Source organism: Apium graveolens, chromosome 5 (genome assembly GCF_009905375.1).
Source record: "Apium graveolens cultivar Ventura chromosome 5, ASM990537v1, whole genome shotgun sequence".
In the NCBI taxonomy this organism is placed as follows: Eukaryota; Viridiplantae; Streptophyta; class Magnoliopsida; order Apiales; family Apiaceae; genus Apium; species Apium graveolens.
This window is the reverse complement of record NC_133651.1, coordinates 305907929-305915690: the sequence shown is the minus strand read 5'-3', so window position 1 is coordinate 305915690 and position 7762 is coordinate 305907929. Positions and strand designations below refer to the sequence as shown.

The following is a 7762-nucleotide window of genomic DNA, read 5'->3' as shown; positions in this document are numbered from 1 at the left end:
ATGTATTGTGTCTATCTTATTCTATAACATAATGCAATTCGATGAATGATGAGAATAAAAAGATGAGCAGGAAGCTTACCGAAATGAAATTTTAAGGAATGAATGAACGCTCTTTTTTTGCTGTCATATTTAGGTTTACAAATTTGCAGCATGTTATTCTGAGTATTTTCTATCTTCTGTAATCCTATCTTTTTTTAGATGTTTTCTTTTTTCCTTGACTTGCCCTTTTGTGTCAACTTTGGTTGTTTCTTTTTATATAAAACAACTATTTGTCAGTATTTTTTTCCATTCTAGATGCTATTATGGATTGATTAACATCAATGGCCTAGAAATCGTCTATAAATGTAACCATATTTAACAGATTCCTTATATGGTTTTTACTTATGTTTAGTTATATTAAAATACCATATTGAACTTGAACCAAGGTGTATAATTTTGGTTTTTCGGCTTGGTGTTTTTTTAATGGTTTTGGTTCAATTTCAGTTCATTTACTCACCCCTAGTTTGGCCCGCGTGAGCTAACTCATCCAGTTCTACACTCAACTAACCAATGCTTAGGTGGTTGTATCATATGTTGTAATTTGTGGATCTGACTAGACTTTGTGTTGTAATTTTTTTGTTTCAAGTAGGTTATTTCTAAAATGGGTGGATGCACTGGCAATGGGAAAAGGGCAATGGGAAAAGTGCAACAGGCAACAGTATATTGCAGGAGGATGCATTTGTATCTAATGCCGACTCATTTGGTGTTACTCGCACATGTGAGATGCGTACAACTGTCTTAGAAAACGGTCAGACTCTTAATGTTATTGACACGCCTGGTATAGTTTCTTTCTAGTTGTCTAGTTGGACTTCCATAGTTCTCTACTACAACAAACAAATAGTTTCCTTTAAGCTTTATTTGATCTAATAAATCTTACGCAATACATATGGCAGGTTTATTTGATTGTTCTACAGAAACATAATCCACTCTTAAAGAGATTGCTAAATATATCAAGATGGATCGGAATGGTATTCATGCGGTCCTTGTTGTTCTTTCGGCCAAGAGTCATTTCTCATAAGGTGAAGAGACAATCATAAATAGCCTGAGGACTCTGTTGCAATATGTGAAAACAAGACAAAGTCTCCTGGTGCTATATATATATATAAAAATTGCAACAGGTGGAAACAAGACAAAGTCTCCTGGTGCTCAGTCTGCACTTCGTGCACTTGCTCGTTCATGAATGAAAATTGGTCGCATTGGTAATTTTTTTTCCTGATTAGCTTATGAACTTGGAAATGAGTAGACTATAACCATGTAAGGAGTACATAATTGACTTTCTATTTGCCTCTTTTCAGAGGATGTTACTCCAATCCCCACTGATAGCACTCGCAGAAAGGGTGGTTGAAGAGGAAGGAGGCTGTGAGTTCTGGTACAGCAACACAGAGCAAGTTGCTTTTGGTTTTAGTACTTAAAAATTGTATAGTATGAGTTGGCTAATGGAATGCTTGTATTTTATTTGAAATGTATGTATAGTATGGTATGAGTAATATTTTGGTATTAGAATTGTAATTTGGATGAGTACCTTTATGCTTCTGTTTGAATGTTTTTTGTTGGGATGTTGCATTGTTTCGGTTCCCTGTGGTTGTAAATAGTACCAGGATGGCATGCAATTTACAGAATATTAACATCACAATGGTACATGTAAACCGATGTAAAAAACTATACAAAAGACATCATGTAAAATAATATTAAATGAAAAAGAACTAAAAAAACCGATGTGAAATAGTCATTTGACATCGGTTCTGAAAAGAAACACAATATATTTTAAGTCAAATAACATCGGTTAGAGAAATTGGCTGATGTTAAACAAAAATATTTAACATCGGTTTCATGAATAAAACCATGTCTTATCCATCATTTCAAATCGGGGGCTAACTTAACCGATGTCTGATCAAACATTTCACATCGGGCAACTAATCTAACCGATGTCTGATCTAGCATTTCACATCGGTTTGTTCGAAAGAATTTTAATAAATGGCGTTTAGAGCTTGTAGATTTCATGTTTTAATGGATAAATACCTCATAATATACCCATATTCACCTATAAATACTGTAATATAAGCTGAAATTTGTTGCAAAGACATCACATTTAATCTTAAAACCGATGTATAGCACTGTAATAGACATCGGTTGTTAACCGATGTCAAAGGCTGATGACATTTAACATCACACGCGAAGACATCGGTTCAGATTTTTTTTAACATCGGTTCTGAACCGATATCTGATCCCATATTTCTAGTAGTGATGGCTTGTATGGAAGGATTGGAAACACATCTCATGGACGTTGTTACATCCTACCTTTATGGATCACTTGATAGTGATATTTATATGAAAATTCCTGAAGGATTGAAGATAGATAGAACCAAGCCTCGACATTTATACTCAGTTAAATTACAATGATCTTATATGGCTTAAAACAGTCTGGTCGTATGTGGTACAACAGGCTTAGTGAATATTTATTAAATGATGGGTATTTTAATAATCAAGTGTGTCCATGTGTGTTTATCAAAAGGTCATCAATTGGTTTTATTATTATTATTGTGTATGTGGATGATTTGAATATTGTAGGTACTTCCGAAGATATTACTAACGCTGCTGCTTATTTGAAAACTGAGTTTGAAATGAAAGATCTTGGAAAGAAAAGATTTTGTTTAGGCATACAGGTGGAACACTTATCTTCGGGTATACTTGTTCATCAGTCCACTTATACAGAAAAGATTCTTGATCGGTTCTATATGGACAAAGCACATCCATTAACGACACCAATGGTTGTTCGATCACTCGAAGTTAAAAAGGATCCATTCCGACCCAGAAAAGAAGATGAAGATGCACTTGGGCCTGAAGTTCCATATCTTAGTGCTATTAGTGCTCTTATGTATCTTGCAAATAACACAAGACCCGATATTGCTTTTTCTGTGAACATGTTGGAAAGATTCAGTTCTAATCCAACTAAAAGGCATTGGGATGGGATCAAACACATATTCAGATATATTCAGACAGCTAAAGGAAGGATATGTCAAAGGGGATAAAACCAAATATATCTTACCAAAATTCTTCTATACGCATGAACTACAGGAAAATGTTGATATTGATGTACAACAAGTGCGCTCATGTGATAATCTTGATGATATACTTACAAAATCACTACCCACATCAACATTTGAAAAGCTACGGAATAATATTGACATGCGGAGATTGAGAAACTTACTACAACAAGATGTCAAAGTGTGAGAAGTTAAATTCAGGGGGAGACTTTACACTTTTTCCTTCATCAAGTTTTTTATCCCGCTGGGTTTTTCCTTGCAAGGTTTTAACGAGACATTTAATCTCTGTAGTAAACTCGCATTTGACAATCAAAGCGGAGTGTTATAATATAATAATGATTGTCAAACTTAATAAAGAAGACTCATAAAGTTTATCGAGGAAGTCTCTCAAAATTTATCGAGGAAGACTTACACAGCTTCTCAGAGAAGAAACTTAGTAAGGAAGAATTTTGATTAAAATCTTATCTTATCTTTTCGTAACACGTGCAATCCTATCATATCTTTTCGTAGTACATGCAATCCTATCTTATCTTTTCGTAGTACGTGCAATCCTATCTTATCTTTTCGTATTACGTGCAATCCTATCCTATCTTTTTGTAAGTATAAATAGGACCTTCAGTTATTGAAATCATATACACTGAAAATATATTGAAATACAATTCTCTCTTCAACTTCTACTCTCTCTATATGCATTTATTAAGTCATACATTATCCAGTAATTCAAGGTTTACAACACGTTATTTACAACACAAATAAATTATACTTCCTTTATATCACTCATTTCTTCACGGTTCTTGCTAGGCATGCATTTTTAAGGTGTATATAAATAATACTTTCTCTGTTTTTTAATATTTGACGCTTTCACTTTTGACACACATTTTCAGGTGATTTGACCGTATAGGTAAAATTATTATTTTGAATTTTTTTTGTAAATAAAAGTACATAATAAAAATTTTAATTCACAAAAAAAAACTTTTAAAAATATTAATTTTAGCTATCCAGTCAAAACACCTAAACATGTGTGCTAAAAGTCAAAACGTCAAATAATAAAAATTAGAGGGGCTAGTTTCATAGCTTATTTTTAAATTATTTTTTTGAATCAAAATTTATATATTTTGTTTTTATTTAAAAGAAAAAGTAATAATAAAAATTCTAAAACTGTACTATATATAGTAGTCTTAAAGTGGAAAATAGAGAGCTTACAGAGAGTCGAAAGAATAATATTTTCGTTTTATAATCTTTCTATGTTCTACAAGCTGAAATATGAAGTCTACTTCTGGGAATAATAGTCACGAGTTACATGAATTTATAAATCAAGATTAATGAAATTTTAAAGTCAAAGGTCTAAGTTACATGAACATAAAAAATCAAATACTGTATTCTAGGATCATCCAATAATATACATAAAACTCAACATTATGCCTCATTAAAATTTTATCGGGAAAAACTCTGTGAGAAAAACCTCAATGAATGAAAAAAGTACATGTGTTTCATGTGTTGTACATAGCTTAAAATTATCATCTTCCTCTTATTTTAACATTACTATAAGATATTTCAAAATCTACGCACGCACTCTAATATTTTTACATGAGCGAATCCGAGAAACATCATTTTTCCCCTTTGCTAAAGTTTATGAGTGAAGAAACTTTTTGGATCAATGTGTTTCATCTGATCTCCTTTTAAACATCTTTCTTTAGTTTCAGTGTACAAGTTTCATTATCTACAAATTGAACAACAAGACTTTCTTTATTGACCAAATATAACATGATTCTATGGTGGACTAAAGACCTAAATAGTACGCATTCTCGACTAGCTTCATTAAGTGCTAACATTTCAGCATGATTCGAAAAAGTTGCTACAAGAGTTTGTTTTGTAGGTCAACAAGATATTGCAGTATCGCCATATGTGAATATGTAACCCGTTTGTAATCTTTCTTTGTGGGGATCTGACCTATATCCTACATCCGCATAACCGACTAATTTCACTTTCGATTCTTTAGAATAAAATAAACCCAAATATATTGTTCCTCAAAGATAACTAAATATCCGTTTCACACCAGACCAATGTCTTCGAGTTGGATTAAAACTATGCATTGCGAATAGATAAACAAAAAAAATGCAACATTGGGACGTGTGCAATTGGAAAGATACATAAGTTAGTGCACCAGTGACACTAAGATATGATAGTTTTTTTTTCCTTTTTCCCCATGGACGAAATGGTTCCTTATTTTTTTTAAATAAACGTATAACCAGAGGTATAATCACATGGTATGCTTTATCTATTATATATCTTTTAAAGTTTTTTTCAATATAAGATGATTGGTGGATAAAATTCCTTTAGATAAGTATTCAATATGAAAACCAAGAAATAGTTTTGCTCTATCTAAATATTTTATTTCAAATTCTCTTTTAATATTCAATCATTTTATGGGGTCCCAAAGATGTTTAAATTATCAACGGAGACTGCAATGATAACAAACTCCAATTTGTCCTTTTTCTAAATTCTTGAAATGAAATACTTTATCGAGGTCTATTGTAATATCCCGTAATTTTTAAAATTAGATTAATAATAGAATAATAGAATTAAAAAGATTAAAATTAGATAGAGATTAAGATTTAAAATTTGAATTAGACTAATGGGCCTAAAATTTGGATCAGATTTTAATAAGATAACTTGTAGGTCAATAAATAAGGTTTTGTATCATTTTAAATACACCATATCCGTCTTCCTCATTTTCAATATCAAAATTCGTAGGGTAAAAAGCCATAAAAATCAGCAGTCTTGTAAAATTCGTAGAAAATTCATCGTAATTCGGAATTTGTTGATCCTGGACTTGTTGGAAAGATCTTTTCGTTCTCTACAACTTTATTGTTTTGTGTTTTCCAAGAAAATATCGTTTAGAGGGTCAAAAAGGATAAACAATGATCTGATAGGAATTGGAATCGCGGAGAAGATCGAGATTTTAGATGTGTTGTATTTGTAATATCCCGTAATTTTTAGAATTAGATTATTAATTGAATAATAGAATAAAAAGGATTAAAATTAGACAAGGACTAGGATTTAAAATTGAATTAGACTAATGAGCCTAAAATTTGGATCCAATTCTAATATGGATAACTTGTAGGTTAAGATATAGGGTTTTGTATCGTTATAAATACATCCTAATCGTTTTCCTCGTTTTAACATCAAAATTCGTAGGGGCTTTTCTTCAAAAATCAGCAGTCTTGTAAAACTCGTAGAAAATTCATCGTAAGTCAGAATTCAGTGATTCTGGACTTTTCGGAGAGGTCTTTTCGTTATCTTGAACTTTTGTGTTTCGTGTTTTTCAAGAAAATATCATTTAGAGGGTCAAAAAAAGCTATATTCAGATCTGCTCAGGTTTTGGGGTAAGTACTTTTTGACTTGTTTTTATTTTCGAAAAAGTTTTGATACTCTGATTTTCAAATTTCGTATAAGATATAAGAATTATGTTTCGAACTATATAAGAATAAGATACGAGAATCTTTTGAAACCCAGTCTCTACGTTTTCGAACCTGTTCGTAATTTACGCTATAGTTCCGGAACTAGCCTTAGATACCCTTAGTAGGCGCACGAGTGTGCAACTTTAGATACCTATTAAGGGCGCGTAATTATTGAACTTTAGATGTCGACCACTGGCAAAGTGTGGTATATGAGAATAAGAATAAGAATTAGATGCCGGCTACTGGCAAAGTGTGACCGTAGATCAAGACTGTGGTGTTTATAAGAATTATTGTTTCATTCTGTTTTATTCTGTTTTGATCTGTTATAAAATATGCTCTGTTCTGTTTTAAATTTTGAATTTTAAAATATAAAACTTTGGGTTGGATTTATTTTAGAAAATATTTTACAAAATTATTATTGTTTTGAGGGAAATCGTTTTATTAAAACACTCATTGTTTTCCGGTTAAATAGTTAGTTAATTTGTACTTGCTGGGCTTTGTAGCTCACCCCTTTTATATTTCAGGTTTCGTATAAGATTCGAGTTGGAAATCATTGGAGTTCGAGGACTTAGGATTGGAGTATATTAAATTTTGGGCTTCCGTTAGCTGCGCTTTTGTAATAGACACCTTTGTAATAGATTTTCGTATTAGTAAATTGTATTTTATTTTAGTTCTGGTTTAGAATTAATGGTCCGGAAGTGCGGGCTGTTACAGTTGGTATCAGAGCAGGTTGTCCTTCGGAATGTGTTAGGCATGGGACTAGTACATTCCCTAGGTATCGATCTTGTGGACCATAGTTAAGTTTGACCTATATGATATTAGAGGCGGTAGATGTATAGGACTGTTGTAAATTTGGGGACCAAATTCTTTTTAAGGAGGGCAGTATGTAATATCCCGTAATTTTTAGAATTAGATTATTAACTGAATAATAGAATAAAAAGGATTAAAATTAGACAAGGACTAGGATTTAAAATTGAATTAGACTAATGAGCTTAAAATTTAGATCCAATTCTAATATGGATAACTTGTAGGTTAAGATATAGGGTTTTTTATCGTTATAAATACATCCTAATCGTTTTCCTCATTTTTAACATCAAAATTCGTAGGGGCTTTTCTTCAAAAATCAGCAGTCTTGTAAAACTCGTAGAAAATTCATCGTAAGTCAGAATTCAGTGATTCTAGACTTTTCGGAGAGATCTTTTCGTTATCTTCAACTTT

The 7762-nt window shown here is 31.8% G+C and overlaps 1 pseudogene; it reads left to right on the top strand.

Annotated features, from left to right (window-relative positions):
• Nucleotides 1-643: 643 nt before the first annotated feature.
• LOC141724113 (immune-associated nucleotide-binding protein 9-like) lies at nucleotides 644-1588 on the top strand (annotated as a pseudogene).
• The last annotated feature ends 6174 nt before the right edge of the window (nucleotides 1589-7762 follow it).